We start from the raw sequence: 22,924 nt of genomic DNA, 5'->3' as shown, positions 1-22,924 counted from the left end.
GAGTGCGACCTTCGGTTACTCATTTTAATTCGAATGCCAAGGCATTCGAGGGATGCTAAACAGCTACTGATGATACAGAGGAACTGTTTAATATATCTTGTCGATAGGTTTCCCGTTTCCTTAAGAAGTTAGTGCTTTCCGCCAAGATGGCGTGTTCCATTAAAAGTAATCCCTTTGCGTTCTATGGATTGTTCACATGGACAAACAACTTAGGCGTCATGTTGTGATAGATATCTTGGGTTCTCAAGGTCTTAGATGTGGGAAATTACCGGTTTTGTCCAGAAAAAAACTGATTGCAGCCTCGTTGCTCGCAAGTAACAACAATTGATACACTGAATTTACGGTGGTAGCTTGCAGTGAACACCGCAAACAGACCACGGACACCTCTGTGCCACCGCTAAGGTAACAGTCGACGCTCTACTTGCCGCCACGAATCAGAATCATTCTCGATCGCCCAAAAGATATGATATGCAATTTACATACTCGAATTTTTCCATGATTCGTTCCATGTGATCTTTTCCCTTTTTGTCTGGCAGTCCATTAACCAATGAGAATGTTCCCGACAATGTCTCTTTCGCCATTCATTTCTGTGCTTTCTAGAGAATAAAATATGTAAGCCTTCTGGAAAATGTGCTCACTCCATGAACTATATAGACCAACTTCGGTGAATCGGAACTCCACCAGAAGACTTTAAGATGTGATAGGAGGGCATGCTGAAGAGCAAAGCCTCCTAATTTTAATGTAAAATCTTGTAAAACGTTTTAAATAAGACCAACGTATTAACATTCTACATTTATAATATTCATATCTATATATTTAATGCTCAACATAGTCAATCTGGCGACGGAGTCACTTTTCCTAATGAGAGACAGGTCTGTCGATAACGTCAGGTAGAATGTTTCAGCCTCACCTCTGCTTGCACGTTGACTTTGTTGACGGAGTCAAAGCCTCATCCCACTACCAAAGTGAAGTTCTCGATGACATCCCTTAAATTCTGAAGACAGATGTAAATCAGATAGGAATAATTTACGACATTACGAAGAATAATCGAAAATAATGAACCCAGGGCGCCAGAATATGGTAGATGCCGCAGCGTTCCCTTGTGGTGTGGCATTGTCATTCTGAAACAGCATTACGTTACACACATCGACGTTACACAGTACAATTCGGAGCCCTCTAGCGGCAAAGTGTTGCGGATATTAGACTTGATGAACAGTGATTTAGATTGTTACCCGTTCGTTTTATTTAAGGTCTTAAGAGTTTTGGCATAAAATTCTGAGGCATAACGTTTTAGCACGTATCATGGATCAAAACAAGAAATAGTGAAGTACAGTTTGCCCTAAAATGCATACCTTAAGGGCTATGAGCACTTGTTTATCTTCGATACTGTGAAGCACAACTCTTCCACATCAAGCTTGTTACTTACCATATTTGAGAATGAGGTAGTATCGATCAGAATAAGAAAAGAATGCTTTGTAAACATGTTCTCTAAAACGAATACCTTACGAGCTACGATGACTTGTTCAGTAGCGAAGATGAACTGGTGCTCATAGTTCTTAAGACAAACACTTTAAAGCCCATGTATACTGGAAATTTATTTCTTGTTTTAGTTTCCACTACTAACTCTTAAAGTAAGGATATAAGACAGCTTTTGGTGCAAGAGATGTGTCTCATAGTGCTTTAGATGAACAAGTGCTCACAGCTCTTAAGGTACGCATCTTAAGACACCATGATTACTAGAAATTTTATCTTGCTACAGTCCATACTGCCAGTTCAGAAAGTTTTTCTGCAGAGCTCCACTTCTCCCTGTACACCTGTTTAATTGAGCCTGTTGTCGACTTACACTTAAGTCCTGAAACTTAACTTCGCTTGACCACCACAACAGTGGTGTAGTGTGACACCAAAGATAGTTATTGCCTCTGTAGGAGAGGAGTTGACTGCTTTCGATAACGGTTACACCATCGAGCAGGGCCAGTCGCGTTTCCGTTTCTAACACTTGCAGGCCCACACCGCGGCATACTTTTTGACATTTCCCGCTATACTCATCATCCTAATCTAAGAAAGGAACGAAAGGTCTTTAAAGTGATGCAGAGGTAATGACAAGGATGAGCATCCCCAAGAAGAAACGAAACATACTTACGCAAACACCTGATCTGGACGCAAAAGATAAATAAGGCAGGTTCTAAGGTAAACATGCGGTACGCCTAAAAGTCGACAGACATGTTCTTGTGGAACGATTGGCAAACCCTGATGCAAGGAAAGGTTGTAATCTTTGCCCTGTTACTGCTGCTGACGTACCAGCGACTTGATGGTCTAATGGACTGGTACAGGATTCCGTCGGTCGCCAATACCACTCGTTGCATCGACATTCATTATGCTTATCCTCCCGTCAGCATGTACGTCACAACAGAGTGCCACGCATCTGCTCGCGCTGCCAGATACGTCACGCCAACATTCCCTGCCCGCCTCCCCCCCTCCCCTCCTTTCCCTTTTCCCTGGGGCCCAAACCACTTTGCGGGTCGCAGCCCATGTACGCAGCAGGCCCATTAAGGGCGCACCACAGGCCATTCCACAGTAATTGAACAGTTATTGGCAGAGAGTCCAATTACAGGGCAGAACGCAATAATATCTGGCCCACAGTTCCGGCCGCACTCCAAGCAGTGCCAGTGCTGACAGCGGATGCCTGTCACGAAATTGGAATAGGCATTGACTGAGCGAAAAAAAAAAAACAAAAAAATTGCGGAAGACGAGAGATTTCATTGCTCTCACACAGCCAGTTATAAACCCGTTACTCACATGAAAAATTCAAATTATCACATCGTTTCAGATTTCATTCAGATTCCACTTGTGTTGGAAGAAATTGAAACAATTCTTTTAGGACACAGCATTTGTGACATTATACGGTGTTTCTAAAGCAGAGATAAAGCTAACGTAGAAATACATGTTGATGTACCTAAGCCTGCAAAAACCATGACACAAACATCTGAAGATCCCCTTTCCCTACAGTAGGTTTCCTACAATTAAAATATCTAAGAATTAACATTCCACTGCCAAATAAAGTTAACGAATGTGGTGTTCAAAGCATGAATAAACTGAGGGTTTATTATTCGAATTGAAGTTTTATTTTTTCCGTCTAAAGAGTGACTGTATAGGGTATATTACAAAGATGAATTCGTACATAATAAAATGTAGTTAAAAGTTACTCGATTCTTATATGTAAACCTATATTAGTCCACATCGAAAACAGTATTGATATATCTCCTAAATGAATTTTCACTCTGCAGTGAATTGTGCGCTGACATGAAACGTTCTGGCAGCTTAACACTGCCGGGAAGTTTCAATATTTATACATATTCGGCTAAAACTAGATATCACTGATTATAGATAACTCTTGCCATCTTCACTAATGGACTATTTATCAGAATCCTATAAATTTTAATGTTAGTAAATCAATTACCTGCAACCTGACTACGACAGGACGCAACACAAGTGAAATTTTATATTAGTATTGTTGAAAATGTGGGTGATGAGTCATTCAGAAACTCCATACCTTATACAATGAGGTGAAAAAAGTTATAAAATACGATGAAATACACACATCAAAAAAGTTTTGCATCACACCATTTCCCTGAACTCCTGAAGTTAGATGTTGTTGACTGTGGATATTGTCTCACAGATACAGTCCCTTTGACCAGAGATGTCAGTAAACCCCCGTAAAGATATGAACGACCATGTATGAACAGCGTATATTAGACGGAGAGGGTCCGACGACCGATCAGTTGCACTCATTCTACCAGGAAGGAAGTACACGGCTCGCGTTGCCTGTAGTTGAACCATGCCTAGACGGTCAATACGACGGTTCAATCGCGCCCACATTGTTACTCTGTGCCAGGAAGGGCTCACAAGAACGAAGTGTGTAGTCGTCTCGGAGTGAACCAAAGCGATGGTGTTCGGACATGCAGGATATACGGAGAGGCAGGAACTGTCGGTGACACTCCTCCCTAAGACCGCCCAAAGGCCACTACTGCAGTGGATGTCCGCTACCTATGGATTATGGCTTGGAGGAACCCTGAAACCAACACCACCATGTTGAGTAATGCTTTTCGTGCAACCTCCGGACGCCTTGTTACGACTCAAACTGTTCGCAATAGGCTGCATGAGGCGCAACCTCACTCCCGACATCCATGGCGAGGTCCATCTTTGCAACCACGACACCATACAGTGCGGTACATATGGGCCCAACAACGTGCCGAATGGATCGCTCGGGACTGGCATCTCGTTTTCTTCACCGGTAAGTATCGCATATGCCTTCAAACAGACAATCGTCGGAGACGTGTTTGGAGGCAATCCGGTTAGGCTGAACGCCTTAGACACACTGTCCAGCGAGTGCAGCAAGGTGGAGGTTCCCTGCTGTTTTGGGGTGGCGTTACATAGGGCCGCTTGTGGTCATGCAAGCCGCCAGAAGGGCTATGCGATACATGCATGTCATCCTCCGACCTATGGTTCAACCATATCGGCAGCATATTGGTAAGTTATTCGTCTTCATGGACGACAATTAGCTCCCCCGTCGTGCACATCTGATGAATGACTTCCTTCAAGATAACGGCATCGCTCGACTAGAGTGGCCAGCATGTTCTTAAAACATGAAGCCTATCTAAAATGCCTGGGATAGACTGAAAATTGCTGTTTATGGACGACGTGACCCACCAACCACTCTTTGGGATCCACGTCGAATCGCCGTTGAGGACGGGGACAATCTCGACCAATAGTGCCTTGCTGAACTTGCATTCGTGAATTTTATGAGGGTTTAGTAATAAACTGTTAAGAAGATGTACACCAGTGTTGCGATGGTGGTGACAACAGGGGCTCGCTTCCGGATCTGCAAGTAGTCCAGCGAGTGCTGTTCAGTGCATTTTCGAAAACCGGAGGGCTAAGATGGTGGAATCTCTTTGACGGTTCATTAACTGTCTGTTTGTAGCTCCCCTTGGGTGCTCCTCTCCTAATAACTGTAGCATTTACCCTAACGCCTGGAAGAACTCTAACTGTTTTCCATGTACAAAATATGCTCAGCATTTCCGTGATTTGCTTACTTATGCCGGTAGTATCCAAAATTGTGTATTCATGGCTAGTACCACATATTGATGGCTGCCTCGCACATCCCGTCTTCTGGTGGCCATGTGCAGACTTTAATTCAATTGCAGCGTCTCAACTACTTCTGTAGCCCTTCTGCCTGTCTCTAAATAATTCAATCACGCTGAAACGCATTCGCCAGTTGTCTGAATTGTTTCATATTATGCTTACTTCTACTAATACGAAAATAACAGAAATAGTTGTAGAAGATCAGAAGCTGCCTTCCATCTTCCGCTTGTAGTTTAGATACGCTTGCACGTGAAGCATTGAGTGAGCAAATTAAGTTTTCGGACTGTAAATGAATTCTTCAGGGAGATTAGTTCAACTGTCCTAGGCTGGCGCCAGTCAAACGGACCAACTTAACCGCTGTCAGAGGGCAGGCATCTGTTAAAGTTATGCCAGGTAAACTACATCTCTCACGAGAGGGACATCGAAAAGCAGTTTCACCCCTTCATGCCCTGGGAGAAGTGACGGCCTGGTGGATAGGCGCACCGATGCCGGCTGTGATCCTTGTTTCTCTGATTCGTGTAGACCTTTTAGCATGGTTATGACTCGTCAGGAGTAAGGAACATTTAACAAAAGTCAGCTGTCAAACCGTGGGAAATCCTCATCTTGGCACATCATCTGTTGGTTTTCTCCTGGAGACGACGCCTTTACGCGCAGGCACCATATTCCAGACGGGCACGGACGCTCCCTTCGGAGTTCATCGTCTTTTCGTTTGGTAAGAGCAACATTTCTGGAAAGGATGTAGACGCTCGTGAAGCTGAAGGAATTTTATGGAGACGAGTGATGTACTCAGTTCCACGAGAATTATTCTATTAGTTCTCTTCTCTGGTTCGCGAGTGCGTGTGTCCCGACATTTCCGAAAGATTGCTCAAGCTGCGCAAAGTGCATATCGATAACTTGTAACACGTCTGATTAGCATCCACTCCACATAACATATACCAAGAAATCGTTCATGCACCGTATATGAACACAAGTTTGACTGAGATCCTTAGAGATGGTAACTTCCATTTGTCTTATCAGTTCCTTACAGCCAGACTGCAAATGTTTAAGGTATAATCACAGCGATTCTTTCCCCTAATTATGAATGGCTTTTCTTTCCTTTACCATGTGTATGTGCTGTAGACATCTTTTCTCATTTATATGATGATTACAAATTTAGAATCGTTTGAATCCGGACCTGTTTCTGTTGGCGAGATACAGTCTAATGCACAATTGACAGACATTTTCGCAAGTAGCTCTAATATATCCCGTAAATTGGAAGAAGGAGTGACCGAGCTACAGGTATTTTTTTATCAATCACACTGAATGTCTTTATTTAATTCATCTCGCCACGAAAATTAACAACGAAACGGTGTAACTCTTTCCAAGGTTTCACAGATCTGGACCTTCCAAGTTATAATTTCTTCAGCCGCTACAACAGCAATAGACGAAATGTTGAAATAAATGGTAAAGAACACTGACGTAACTAAAGTCATGGCTAGAGAGATGCACATACACAGATGGCAGTAAAACTGCGTACACAGGGTGTAAACGGGCAATGTATCGGTGGAGCTCTCATTTCTACTCAGGCGATTCCTGTAAAAACGTTTCCGAAGTGGTTATAGAACACGGCCGTAATCAACAGACTTAGAACGCGGGATTTCAGTTGGAGTTAGCCAAATGGGACATGCCATTTCGGAAATCGTTAGGAAATTTTCTGAGATCATCAGAATTGTCAGTGCGAATAGACAAGCAACACTGCGTGAAATAATCGCAGAACTGAATGTGGGACGTACGACGATAGACAGTTCGGCGAAATTTGGCGTCAATAGGCTATGGCAGCAGACGACCGAGACGAATGCCATGTCTAAAAGCATGACCTCACCTGCTTCACCTCTCCCGGACTCGTGACTATACCAGTTTAGATGACTGGAAAACAGTGGCCTGGTCAGATGAGTCCCACTTTTAGTTGGTAGGGGTTCGTATGTGGCGCGGATCCCACGAAGCAACGGATCAAAGTTCTGAACAAGGCTACCTGAGGAAGCAACTGGCTCCATATTCGTGTGGGTTGTGTTTACATGGAATGAACTGGGTCCTTTGGTCCAAATGAAAAGATCTTTGACTGAAAATGGTTATGTACAACTATTTGAAGACCATTTTAGCCATTCTTGAAATTCACATTCCCAAACAACATTTCACCCGGCTAGTGGTTTGACTAACATTTTGCACAGTTCTAGCGAATGACTTGGACACCCAGATCACCCTACATTAATCCCATCGAATATTTATGGGACATAATCGAGAGGTCATTCAGTGCACAAACCCCTTCATCGACAAACACTGTCCCAGTTATGGACCGCTATAGTGGCAGTGTGGCTCAGTAATTCTGCATGCGACTTCCAACGACTTTTTAAGTCAATGCCACGTCCAGTTGCTGGTCTCCACCGAGCAAAAGGATACGATATTAAAGAAAGTTTTTAATCACCTCCGTTCCGAGAGTTCCGGAACCTGTACAGAAAATTGTAATGGAGATCAACATAAACATCGTTAAATTTTGTAGATGGCTGCACGTTCAGAGACCGTGAATAGTTACAATTAAAAGAAAAACAGCCCTCGGTCACTAATTTTTAACGAATTAACCGGGTTTCGACACTGCTAGGAGTGTCTTCCTCAGAATTTAAACTAAAGGATGGTCTATAACATGGTCACGGAATTATGACTAAAACGTAGGGACAGTGTGTGTGCGTGTGTGTAACAGTGGCGGATATATATGGGTTGCGTGCGGGGCACGAGCCCCCCTTCCCCCCCCCCCCCCCCCAAAATCACTCCTTCCGCGGCCACCCGCAGTGCCACCCCCGTCGGCCCCGCCAGACATACCGCAAGCTATTTTTTCGTTTCTTTCATTAGTCGTCTCGACTGAATCGAGTTATCGAGTACTTGTACTTTCTTATGTAGCACACACGTCTGAGTCATCATATTTTATACGATTCTGTCTGGCACAGGATAGCTAACACATGCCTACGAGAACAGTAGCAGCCATTCTAGTGATCTCGATACGTTTTTCTGTCTGGCATTTGTTCGAGATAAGTCGCGATAATCTATTGTTTTCTTGTGCTGAGAATCTGCGATACCTAGGGTTATAAATACGGACTGCACGCCGAATAGGAAGCTAGTTACATTCAAAAGCAGAAATATTAAGACTGAATCATGAATAAGTAAAAAGTCGTAGTTGTAGCAAGTGCAAGGGTGAAATTAGTCAAGAGAGGGAGTGATAAGTTGATTATGAAGTATTAATAATCGTAATGCATGGTAATTTCTCAGCAGAAATATTGTTACGAGATTCGTAACAATATTTCCACAATTAACGTAACTATAGTTTCCATACCTAACTCGTAATATGAGTTAGGTATGGGAAACTATTGATGCGAACCCCCATAATAGTGACTGTAGAGAAGATTCCCGTTTTATCACAGTAAAAGTAAAGGTACCTCAAGATATCTTTAGCGCCCCCTCCATGAGGTATTCCAGTATCCGGCACTGGTATAGCATTTTATTATGACAGAAGGTCAAAGACTTTACTCTGTTATAGAAGTGTTCCTCTTGTACATATTCCACTATCAATGGTAAGTTCGTTTTTCTAATGTTTTAAAAATTTGGAAACAATGTACAACTCACTCTTGTTACTCTTCCTCTTCGCACTTATTTTGTAACGGAATAATACTGAGATGCTTCAAATGCCTAATTTCTTTACATAGTAGACATATATTTGGAACCTTACTCCAATACTGAAACAATTTTATACATTTTTCTGCCCGTTAATTTAGTTGGTAGTTACAGGTTTTGTGACGCAGTGATCATGCGCAATAAGCATACTGGCGTTTCGTAATTACGACGTACAGTGTTCAAGTCTGCAGTTCATAATTTTAACAAAGTTTGATGATCATTAGTATGTTCATGCAAAGCTGACTCTCCTGCATTAACTGTAACAACTACACTGTCCTGCTTCAGCATTATTACTGTCTTCCAAATACGACGTCTGACTATGATAATCTCAACGTTCCGACCAGAAAAAGTACAAACCGGCACTAAAGATAAACTTGCGCCATGTCATTAAATTTAGCAACATAACATTTACCCTCTCTTGTCAGCTATGTGATACGTCCCTCGTTTGGTAGAACTTTCAGACATGAAATCTTTAAAGAACATATTAGCATATGGGAAGAAGAATACATTACACTGACGACAAATTTTCGGGACACGAAATTGAAGTACTTTTGTAAATAAAATTTTATTGCCATTACGTTGTTAGAAATTTTTTGGTGTCCATTTGTTCCAATGAGCGAAAACCGAGAAAAGCCGAACCACCATACAACTGTGAATAGGATTTAACGTGACGAGAATTAAAAGCTGTCTATAAGTGCAGACGAGGTTTAAAACAATGTCGGCAGCAATCTACATTACGACATAACACAAAAGGTAAGATGAAAATTCCTTACTATCCTCTGCTTGTAAATAAAATAGATTCCTTAAACAAATCCAAGCATTTACTGCCCGATTTTATTCGGTATTTGATTATTTTAAAGTTTTTGTACTGGTTAGTTTTAACAGTAGTACAGTTGGTTTGCAGAATGTGATTTTACAGCAGACATGCTCATTTATGTCTTCTTTCTGTAAGTTTCATGTTCAGCAATACTATTATCAGTGAATTGCTTTCAGATTCAAAATACATAGTTTCACACACATAAAATCAGTACATTTAGGCGTTCGAGGGGTCAAGTATGTGCACTTAACTATCTACTACTGCAACCATTTGGTTATGTCCCAACGTGAGAATGAAAATGGTACGCAGCACACCTAGGATCACATTTTACACAATACCATAAATTTAAGGTCGCTTGTATAATGCATTTAAGTTATGTTTAACAATATTTTACAAATGAAGAAAATGGATATTTGCCCCAGGCCTGGGGTAAATATTGTTATGGGTCAAAATTCCACACAAAAAGGAATTATAATAATTATATCAGACTAAGGGAGAATTACGCTATTTGTCAAGTTCCTCCATTATTAACTTATACAATGTTTTACTATATGAAAATCATCACCAACATGACAGTTATCTTCATCAGTCTCCACGATTCTGGTCGTATTAAACATAAAAATGACGTTAATATATCATTAATTGGAATAAAAAGTATTCTAACACAAGGAGATACATTGTATTATTATTTGGTCTTTCTTTACCACATTTCTCTGCATTTACACCTGTACACTCTGTATTCCTGTTTCGTCTTCCTTAAAGACTCGATGCAGCAGGAAACTATATTGAGATTGCGAAGTTTCCAAGTGCTCAAAAAATCTCATTTGAGCTTTATTGAACCCCGTTAATGTCCCGTTACTGAATTTCTACTTTTGCCTGAAACTTAAATTACGACAAGCGATGAACGAGCAATCCCAGTTTTCCCTGCCGCTTTGGCTTGTGTATTAAGCGACTAGCTTACACGATTACGTTTGGCGAACGGATACTTTAAATGTCTTAAAGTGTTTGCACGTAAGGCCACAGAACATAGCATCAACATTTATGCAGAGCTCAGTCAATTCATTTTCCTCCGTCTCAGAAAGTAATGTCCTGTAACGCCCCAAAGATGACACCTCATAGGCTGCTTTTACTTAATGTATATTCAAGACTTCTGATGGAAAATCCATTACCTATTAGCTTCTTAGCCTCCTCTAACGTCTTAGAAGACAAAGGATCACATATAATCTGTAGTATGAAGTTCTAGTAGTCTTATTAATACTGAATAGAAATAGTAAACTATTAAATAAGGTCCATTAAATATGTTAAATATACCTACACTTTCACTATTACTATTGAAGAAGAAAAGACAAACGTTTTGGGGCAAAGCTACGCAAGAGGACATTTTCCCCTATTAGTTTGTAGGATTTTTGCCCCTAGGCGCCGATTTCTGAACTACTGGTATAAACTGCCAAAAATGGCAAATCTGCTGATCCAAGCTTAAGGTGTGAGACATTTTATGTAGTTACATACGGGACTCTGACATTTCTGTGGAATTTTGTTATAGCAGACAAACAGTCATCAATTATATGGTAAAGACTTAGATAGGAATTTCCAGTAAACTAAGTCAACTCATATTTCGAAAACTCAAAAGCACAAATCACTAACACTACCCACTTGATTATTTCACCATTAAAGCTCTTATGTGGGGATGAAGGACTGCCATACTACATTAAGAAGGGGGAAAAACACCAGATGCGGATTTTTTACCCTCGCGCACCTTTGTTCCCGCCGATCACTATGTTATGGTAAGAATAGGAAAGTCACTCGAAATTGTCACTGAAACCAATAATGAAACTCACAATATTGCCGGAGATACCGAATTGGCAGTTGTGATCCTTCAAAATACAGAATGAATGATTTCATAAAACTGAATCAAACGCTGAGAACGAAGAAATTAACCCAACCATCAGCCTGACATCAAAACCCTTTATTGCACTGGGTAACAGATTAGAAACTATGATAATACATATCATGAAAAAATTAACCCAGCTATTAAATGAAATGTTATCTAAGCTGAATGAAACTTTATCTTACTAAAATGAAATGTAAGCTGAACCATCTGATATGCAGGCAAAATAAAGAAACAATGTCCTCAGAGATGTCGACCAACCGTAACCAAAGATTAGTTCTCAGAAGTGCTACATGTAGTGCAACAGCATTCTGCTGCTGAAGTCTTGTCTCAGAAAGGTGGTTCGGAAGAAATCATTAAAATCAAATTAAACCCGTCTGAAACTCAACTGAGTAAAGATTTACTGAAATGGCAAAATAGTGTCACGCCACAAATCAGTAGCATACATCAAGAGATGTCAGTTGTAAAGATGTTCGCCTCCTGTTGTTAGAATTAGTGGTGAAAATATTAGTCACACACCACACGGCGAAATTTATGGATACAGACAAACCATACACGCCTGTTAACTAGCCATATGTCGTATGGGTTGGGAACAGTCCGTTCTTCATCGTGAGCTTTATTAGACGAATGCTTTTTCTCAAACAAATCATTTCAGCTGTTCGCAACGAGTATGATTAGCAACAATGATAATAACTAAATTTGAACCCACTGGTTACGGGCGCACGGCGAACGTTGATTATTCAAATGTATGGTGAGAGGTAGCAGTCACTCGCAGAATCCGTGATTTATTTAATTACTTTTTAATACATTGTGGGAGTATACAGTGATGAATGTATTTTTGACGATCTGATTTAGAATGTTCCCTAGTCTGTCCCTCCTTTTTTAAAATTATTAAGACCTTTATGAAATATTTTTGTTTTACTTTCTAATTTTATTATTTTGCCAAATGTTATTTTATGACTGACTTTCCTTCTTTAGAATGTTTGCTTATAATGCTTTAAGGTTGCATATTGCTAATTCACATCCTTTTGTTTCTGATACTACGACTCCTAGTATTTTAATTTTAAATTCCATTTTCATTATTTTTATTTGTTTATGAGACTGGAATGCAATATAAGACGTAGCAATGCCTTCTAAAGTTTGTCACATGTAAAAAGAAAAAATGGCAATCTACATAGGAACTTCATAGACAATATTTCATAAATATGCACAAGTACTGTGCCATCGTGACCCCTTTTTTTTCTTATTATTAATCGGTAAGAATTAATTATTATGTATCGAGTAATCTATATAAATTGAAGTCTCTTATTACACCATGAAATACTATCTGTGCAGCATGTACTACACATGTCAGTTGACGGTTTTTGCAGCTTCCTCATTGAAAAGCACCCTGTTAGAGCGTTTATCGTTTCCATACAGACATTTTGCTGCTCAATAGTACATCGTCTGACGTGACAATGTTTGCTATTCGACTTTCACTACAACTTCGTTAGAAAGAAGCCTGCTGACAAATCTTTAGAATGGTTTCTGTCCTCACCAAGGCAACCACTAGTTTGCCTATCGACTACCACAACTTCAGTGGAAATACGTCTGCTGCTGCATCTTTGGAATGGCGTCCATCCTTACCAGGGCAACCACTATTTTACCTATCGACTCTACAAGAAATTCAGTGGAAAGGAGCCTGCTGCCACATCTTTGGAACGGCGTCTAGCTTCACCATGGCAACCAGTGGTTCCAAATGGTTCACTAACAGGCCTTGAGAGGGCAACCCATGTACTTTCTAAACGATGTTCATTTATCCTACATGTTTCAATATTTTTAACACTTCTTACCTGACAATAGCTGTTGAACAAGCTAATTTTTATGTGTGTTTATTTTCCTTTTAAATAAGAAATTAACGTTGTTATTCGGCCTGTATCCCGTTGGTTAGCAATGACATCATTCTGCCAGAAGTGGGCGGAGCATCCAGTATATATAGTAAGACGTGCACTGGTTTCGCCAGTAGTGATCTACCACCAGCAGGAGGTTGTTACTCATTGGTACCTGATCGTTTTACAGTTTTGTAGCTTTCTGTGTTTTATTTAACGTATGTAGCCCTCTGATCAAAGCTTTATAAATGACTTGTAGGTCTGAAGATGACAACAGTTGTGGTCTAAACCGATCACCTTAATACAAAATTTGTGATCAAGACTGTTTTTGAAAGTAACTATTCGTAATTTTTTTCTTATCGAGATTTCTACTGTAACATTGTCATCATCGGTGTCTTACCAGAAGGCTCATATCGATATAACCACGTCAGGTTATAGACATGTGACAATTGGCACAGGTCTCAACCTCCACATATCCGTGGGAAGGAAATTCCCTAGTCGGTCTGCTGCTAGTTTGTAACCAACGGTGAGGTGTGACACAGAATGATGCAGGAGATCAACTACCTGCTCTCTGTTGGTAGACACAAAAGATAAGGTGTTACGTTATGCTTGGTGTGTTGTATGGCGGTCCTCTTTTGTGGCAGTCAAACGTGGTCAAGAGGAGCCCTGGCGACGAGTATGCCAGCATTCCTGTTCCCATTCAGTTCTACATCGGGTCACTGTCACGTACGAATGCCACACAAATCTGGATATCTCACGATTCGACTTGCTGGCCATATGAAGATCTACAACGGGACACCTTTCAATGTCTTTTAGATGCTACTAATGCTGTCTCAAACGACTGCGCGGCATACACATATATCTCACAACTGCCATGTCCCTATATGCTCTACCATGCCAGATAACAACACGAAACACGAGCAACACTGATTGACTCTGATGGGTAATCTACATGTCACAGAATTGTAACTCTCATCACACTCACCGATAGTGTGTGTATGTGTGTGTGTGTGTGTGTGTGTGTGTGTGTGTGTGTATAAATGAAGTTAGATGGACATCTGATCTTGTCTTCTGAGTGCCTCACTTCATTTTTCAGGTAGTCCACTTTCAAGATGTAAGCAGCAGCTTTAAGGTTGTGTGAGTCATGTGGCATCTAAAAAAGGAACGTTATTTTAACATATTTATATTTGGGCTTTCAAAATGGTCTATTACTTAAGTTTTTCCATTTTCTTAAAAAGTACCTTCTAACAAAAGACGGAACTTTTATTATCAGGTGAGTATTTAAAATTAAAAAGATCATTTAATGGTTAGAGAGTGAAATATCTTGTCATAAGTCTCATTTCAATCACACTTGCTTTCCATTGCTGGAATTAGTAACACACGTTAAACGTAGTTACCCACTGACTTAGATCGTTACACAGAGGTGTCGTGCTTGAGAAATTTCTACTCGGCTTAGGGTTATGTATAAGTTTCCCAAACTTCTGTTATGCCCTAACAAACAGAGTGTAGCGACAGAGAACAATCAGCAGAGAAGTATGGAATTATGGAATTGGCTTAAAACCACTGGGAAACATTCTGTATCCCTGAGAAGAAATATGTCGGATATTTGATCGCGTGTTCATTTTTTTTTCTTTTTTTTTGTCATCAGTCTACTGACTGGTTTGATGCGGCCCGCCACGAATTCCTTTCCTGTGCTAACCTCTTCATGTCAGAGTAGCACTTGCAACCTACGTCCTCAATTATTTGCTTGACGTATTCCAATCTCTGTCTTCCTCTACAGTTTTTGCCCTCTACAGCTCCCTCTAGTACCATGGAAGTCATTCCCTCATGTCTTAGCAGAAGTCCTATCATCCTGTCCCTTCTCCTTATCAGTGTTTTCCACATATTCCTTTCCTCTCCGATTCTGCGTAGAACCTCCTCATTCCTTACCTTATCAGTCCACCTAATTTTCAACATTCGTCTATAGCACCACATCTCAAATGCTTCGATTCTCTTCTGTTCCAGTTTTCCCACTACCACACAATTCTGTACTCCAGACGTACATCCTCAGAAATTTCTTCCTCAAATTAAGGTCGGTATTTGATATTAGTAGATTTCTCTTGGCCAGAGTTGCCTTTTTTGCCATAGCAAGTCTGCTTTTGATGTCCTCCTTGCTCCGTCCGTCATTGGTTATTTTACTGCCTAGGTAGCAAAATTCCTGAACTTCATTGACTTCGTGACCATCAATCCTGATGTTAAGTTTCTCGCTGTTCTCATTTCTACTACTTCTCATTACCTTCGTCTTTCTCCGATTTACTCTCAAACCACTCTGTGTACTCATTAGACTCTTCACTCCGTTCAGCAGATCATTTAATTCTTCTTCACTTTCACTCAGGATAGCAATGTCATCAGCGAATCGTATCATTGATATCCTTTCACCTTGTATTTTAATTCCACTCCTGAACCTTTCTTTTATTACCATCATTGCTTCCTCGATGTACAGATTGAAGAGTAGGGGCCAAAGGCTACAGCCTTGTCTTACGCCCTTCTTAATACGAGCACTTCGTTCTAGATCGTTCACTCTTATTATTCCCTCTTGGTTGTTGTACATATTGTATATGACCCGTCTCTCCCTATAGCTTACCCCTACATTTTCCAGAATCTCGAACAGCTTGCACCATTTTATATTGTCGAACGCTTTTTCCAGGTCGACAAATCCTATGAAAGTTTCTTGATTTTTCTTTAGCCTTGCTTCCATTATTAGCCGTAACGTCAGAATTGCCTCTCTCGTCCCTTTACTTTTCCTAAAGCCAAACTGATTGTCACCTAGCACATTCTCAATTTTCTTTTCCATTCTTCTCTATATTATTCTTGTAAGCAGCTTCGATGCATGAGCTGTTAAGCTGATTGTGCGATAATTCTCGCACTTGTCAGATCTTGCCGTCTTCGGAATTGTGTTGATGATGCTTTTCCGAAAGCCAGATGGTATATCGCCAGACTCATATATTCTACACACCAACGTAAATAGTCGATTTGTTGCCACTTCTCCCAATGATTTTAGAAATTCTGATGGAATGTTGTCTATCCCTTCTGCCTTATTTGGCCGTAAGTCCTCCAAAGCTCTTTTATATTCCGATTCTAATACTGGATCCCCTATCTGTTCTAAATCGACTCCTGTTTCTTCTTCTATCACATCAGACAAATCTTCACCTTCATAGAGGCTTTTTAATGTATTCATTCCACCTACCTGCTCTCTCCTCTGTATTTAACAGTGGAATTCCCGTTGCACTCTTAATGTTACCACCGTTGCTTTTAATGTCACCAAAGGTTGTTTTGACTTTCCTGTATGCTGAGTCTGTCCTTCCGACAATCATATCTTTTACGATGTCTTCACATTTTTCCTGCAGCCATTTCGCCTTAACTTCCCTGCACTTCCTATTTATTTCATTCCTCAGCGACTTGTATTTCTGTATTCCTGTTTTCCCGAAACATGTTTGTACTTCCTCCTTTCATCAATCAACTGAAGTATTTCTTCTGTTACCCATGGTTTCTTCGCAGCTACCTTCTTTGTACCTGTGTTTTCCTTTCCAACTTCTGTGATGGCCCTTTTTAGAGATGTCCATTCCTCTTCAACTGCACTGCCTACTGCGCTATTCCTTATTGCTGTATCTATAGCGTTAGAGAACTTCAAACGTATCTCGTCAGTCCTTAGTACTTCCGTGTCCCACTTCCTTGCGTGTTGATTCTTCCTGACTAATGAACTTCAGCCTACTCTTCATCACTACTATATTGTGATCTGAGTCTATATCTGCTCCTGGGTACGCCTTACAGTCCAGTATCTGATTTTGGAATCTCTGTCTGACCATGATGTAATCTAATTGAAATCTTCCCGTATCTCCCGGCCTTTTCCAAGTATACCCCCTCCTCTTGTGATTCTTGAACAGGGTGTTCGCTATTACTAGCTGAAACTTGTTACAGAACTCAATTAGTCTTTCTCCTCTTTCATCCTCGTACCAAGCGCATATTCTCCTGTAACCTTTCCTTCTATTCCTTCCCCTACAACTGCATTCCAGTCGTCCATGACTATTAGATTTTCGTCCCCCTTTACATACTGCATTACCCTTTCAATATCCTCATACACTTTCTCCACCTGTTCATCTTCAGCTTGCGACGTCGGCATGTATATCTGAACTATCGTTGTCGGTGTTGGTCTGCTGTCGATTCTGATTAGAACAACCCGGCCACTGAACTGTTCGCAGTAACACACCCTCTGCCCTACCTTCCTATTCATAACGAATACTCATCTGACCAGAAATCCTTGTCTTCCTTCCACTTCACTTCACTGACCCCTACTATATCTAGATTGAGCCTTTGCATTTCCCTTTTCAGATTTTCTAGTTTCCCTACCACGTTCAAGCTTCTGACATTCCACGCCCCGACTCGTAGAACGTTATCCTTTCGTTGATTATTCAATCTTTTTCTCATGGTAACCTCCCCCTTGGCAGTCCCCTCCCGGAGATCCGAATGGGGGACTGTTTCGGAATCTTTTGCCAATGGAGAGATCATCATGACACTTCTTCAATTACAGGCCACATGCCCTGTGGATACACGTTACGTGTCTTTAATGCAGTGGTTTCCATTGCCTTCTGCATCCTCATGTCGTTGATCATTGCTGATTCTTCCGCCTTTAGGGGCAATTTCCCACCCCTAGGACAAGAGAGTGCCCTGAACCTCTATCCGCTCCTCCGCCCTCTTTGACAAGGTCGTTGGCAAAATGAGGCTGACTTCTTATGCCGGAAGTCTTCGCCCGCCAATGCTGTTTACTTATTATCAAAATTTAGGCAGTTGCGGGGATCGAACCCGGGACTGAAGACGTTTTTGATTATTAGTGGTAGCAAAAAGTTCGGTGGAAATGTTCTCTGGAGCACGGGAAAAACTTTTCTTGTTACAGCCATACTACCGGAGTTATGGAATCAAGGCACGTTAGCGTTCCCTCTGATATCATTAAGAAAGCCCTAGTCTTGTAAACTGCAATTTTGTTGTCTAGCGATGAAACTCCTGGTTACCCGTCCAGGCTTATCATCGAGTGTTGAGACCAATTAATTGCTAACTTTTTGTGACAAACTCACTACGGTTTAGTGCAAGACATACAGGTAAATACTGTATGATGCGATAAATGGCATTGGTAACGAATATCTCAGAGAAGGTATTGGACTGAGATAAAGAAATATTTCTGCGAGGAGTTACAGCATACGTAATAATAATGATATCAATTACAATAATAGTAATAATAACATTACCTCAAATATTCGGCACGGACGAAATCTAATTAAGAGAAGAAACACCACGACAGCTAACCATATCTACCTGGGATTCAGCTGCTTCAGAGGGGAAGGAAGACCAGAATTCTGAATCTCGTAGAAGGTGAATAGCTTAAAGGACTACTATTTCCAACGCGTGTCAGGGCCAACTCGAGGAGAGATTTGTATCCCACTGTTGTGGAACGCCTTTTATCACACCTAATAGTAAATATAAAACATACAGCTGAGAACCTTGGGAACAGTACAAATCTCTGGCAGGCCTCATATCATATAAATATAGAGTTTCTAAGAACCAAGAATCTAAAGTAGGTCTCAAATAAAGTGCGCTGCCTGAGAATCGACATACTCAAAATATCTTTTGAATAAAATATTCGTAAAAACTGACTATTTTGACTCAAAAACAATTTTGTCAAACAATTACTTTAAAAAATTAGTCATTACTAGGAAGAGGTTTACCTAATCCTGATAATTTCAAGTCCCTTAAAACGAGATGAATTTACAGATGGTTCTGAATGGGCTCAACTTAAACCCATTTAAACAGACTTCGATCTTGCACAGGTCGCTGTCCACTTATTGCATGTCCTAACCCTAAACACGTTATTTAGATGGAATCTGCAACAGAATTTCTTTTAGTACCACGCATTCATGTCATTACAGAGCACTACAAGCAATTTTTGATACAGGAAACTGATGTGAGACATTAATAGCTTAGCAAGCAAATTAAGTTCAGTTAAACATATAGTAAACGAAAGATTTACTAGTTCAGTTTTAACTACCATAGAGGCACATGACAGATAAATTGAAACAACATGCTAACAGTTCACTTCTGAAATACAACATATCAGGGTAATCCCAAAAGTAAGGTCTCCTATTTTTTTAGAAGTACATAGGCCTGTTTACTTCTACAATGGTTTACATCAGTTTATAGCTTCAACAATTAGCTATTCATCGACATAATCACCATTTCTGGCGATGCATTTCTGTAGACTCTGTGGCAGTTTTTGTATGCCCATGTCATACCAACTCACCGCCATGCTCTTCTTTCACCTCGTCGTCGGAGCTCAATCGCTTTTCGACCAAATTTTCTTTTAACCTAGGGAGCAGGTGATAGTCACTGAACGCCAGGTCAGGACTTTATGGTGGGTGGGTGATTATGTTCCACTGAAACTGTTGCAGGAGAGCAACGGTTTGCCGAGCTACGTGTGGGCGAGTATTGTCATGGAGAATGTGTACGCCCTCGCTCAACATTCCTCTTCTCTGGTTCTGAATTGCCCGTTTGAGTTTTTTCAGAGCCTCACAGTACCTTTCAGCGTTAATTGTGGTCCCAGCGACTCGTAAATTACTGCAGCGTCCCACTGAATACTCCAAAGTGCGCACACAAGTAGGTTCAAATTACAGACAGCAAGTCAGGCTGACCCGGCCAAAATAATAAAAATATACTCAGTGGACATCCCTAATTCGATCATTACACACCAAATGAAAATCACATTACAGCAAATTATAACTCACTGTTCCTGAACACACTAGATTTCTCACTTCGCGTAGATAACCGAAACAAATATTGCTGTCTACTCTTGTCCTCGTCGAAACTAAATTTCTCCAACGACAGATGGCGTCAACCCCACTGTTCAACGGCATAAATTCGTGGACTTCAGAAACAGCTCTCATCGGAAGCCACAACCCAACTCATCGCGCATCCACTGCATAGGCCACTCGAATCACTCTGCCCCTCCCTGGGCGCTCTGCACTAAGGACGCCGCTGGAACATCCCCTTCATACGACTGACGGTGCGACAGGTACAAATATGAGTGGGCATCCGCTACAATCTGGGGCAGTTATCATGAAAGAAGGTGTTATTTGATATCTGTCAGTCCTTGTTTACTGCTCTGTACCTTTGTAGACTCAGAGAAAGCTTTTCACAATGTTGATTGGAATACTCTCTTTCAAATTCTAAAGGTGGCTGGGGTAGAATACAGGGAGGGAAAGGCTATTTATAATTTTAACAGAAACCAGATGGCAGTTACAAGAGTCGAAGGGCATGAAAGGGAACTAGTGGTTGGGAAGGGAGTGAGACAGGGGTGTAGCCGCTCCCCGATGTTATTCAATCTGTATATTGAGGAACCAGTAAAGGAAACAAAAGAAAAATTCGGATTAGGTATTAAAATCCATGGAGAAGAAATAAAAACTTTGAGGTTCGCCGACGACATTGTAATTCTATCAGAGACAGCAAAGGACTTGGAAGAGCAGTTGAACGAAATGGACAGTGTCTTGAAAGGAGGATATAAGATGAACATCAACAAAAGCAAAACGAGGATAATGGAATGTAGTCGAATTAAGTCGGGTGATGCTGAGGGAATTAGATTAGGAAATGAGACACTTAAAGTAGTAAAGGAGTTTTGCGATTTGGGGAGCAAAATAACTGATGATGGTCGAAGTAGAGAAGATATAAAATGTAGACTGGCAATGGCAAAGAAGAGAAATTTGTTAACATCGAGTATAGATTTAAGTGTCAGGAAGTCGTTTCTGAAAGTATTTGTATGGAGTGTAGCCATGTTTGGAAGTGAAACATGGACGATAAATAGTTTTGGACAAGAAGAGAATAGAAGCTTTCGAAATGTGGTGCTACAGAAGAATGCTGAAGATTATATGGGTAGATCACATAACTAATGATGAAGTATTGAATAGGATTGGGGAGCAGAGGAGTTTGTGGCACAACTTGACAAGAAGAAGGGACCCGTTTGTACAACATGCTCTGAAACATCAAGGGATCACAAATTTAGCATTGGAGGGCAGCTTGGAGGGTAAAAATTGTAGAGGGAGACCAAGAGATGAATACACTAAGCACTTTCAGAAGGATGTGGGTTGCAGTTAGTACTGGGAGATGAAGAAGCTTGCACAGGACAGGGTAGCATGGAGAGCTGCATCAAACCAGCCTCAGGACTGAAGACCTCAACAACAGCAACAACCGTTGTAGCTGTCAAAATTTGAGAGGTTCTTCTATTTTTAAGTATTTTATTTAGATATCAGTAAAGTTTAGTGGATAACATGACCAGAAAAGAGGTTTGCATTTTGTAACTGCATGTGAATACGTGATGCATTTCTACCACAATAATCAAGAACACTGTGCAACTCGCTTCTTTCAGCAGAGCTCAGGAGGTTCTTTATCTTTTATTTAAGCAGATCGTACAAAATTACACGCTTAGAAAACTTTTCTTTCTGTTGGTGTTGAATGATCTTTGAATCTGTAGTAACTCGTAACTCGTTTTGAGCATAGTCAATAATTTTCGTAATTCACCATCATTGTTACTGCTTTTCTATTTCTCTTAGCGCGTTTCCGTCACTTGGCGTTTAGTATTATGCTCCTTTCCAGTTTAAAAATTTTAATTTTCACGGCTTCACTCCTTCCACCCCCTCCGTCAAATGTCGAGTATCAAATATTCTCATTCGGTATCATCTCTGTTATCACTATACAGTTGTGCAATATATATCAATATACTTTCTGAATATTATCAAGCAAAGTCAAGTAAGATACCTGATTTAAAAACAATATGATCGTTGTTGGTGTATGAGCACCAATAAATGGAAGTATATGGAAAATATATCTGACATAATTAAAAGCCTTCTTATTTCATAGCACGCCCGATACCGAGCTCCACTTCATTGGCAAGTGGTAACTACCTGTTAAGGGAACAGAGACTATGAGGTGAGAATTAATAACCAAGTTGTGGTGTACAAGGGGGAGAGTACGATATAATATCGATGGTTACGCCTCAGTGTCCATCAGAATATAACACATATGATGATGGGGACCACAGAAGTCAGTAAGAGGTTTACGAGAAGCGGATGAGAAGGTATCATTTTCCTACGAACAACAAAAGACTGGCCGCTTGTCATAGTGTCATCTGACGCTAAGCGTCCGAAAAGGAAAACATTATCCAACGCAGCCCTTCCTACAAGTCATTAGAATATATCACAGTCATTAGAGCAAACACTGAAACATGAAGTTTTTAAGTACGAGTTTTCACTGTCTGACAGCAATGCAGTACGTGTTATAAGAAAACGTATGTATAATAGTACTTGAAGTGCAAAGTACTTAACATAAACCCTAGCGAAATACAATGATCTCATGTATGGTAAACAAAAATAATAAAATGGACATCTTTAGTAAATTATTTTTCTGTGAGATAGATCTTTTGTAACATGTATTCATTTT

Source organism: Schistocerca serialis, chromosome 7, assembly GCF_023864345.2.
Source record: "Schistocerca serialis cubense isolate TAMUIC-IGC-003099 chromosome 7, iqSchSeri2.2, whole genome shotgun sequence".
NCBI classification, from domain to species: domain Eukaryota; kingdom Metazoa; phylum Arthropoda; class Insecta; order Orthoptera; family Acrididae; genus Schistocerca; species Schistocerca serialis.
This window is presented reverse-complemented; position numbering follows the sequence as displayed.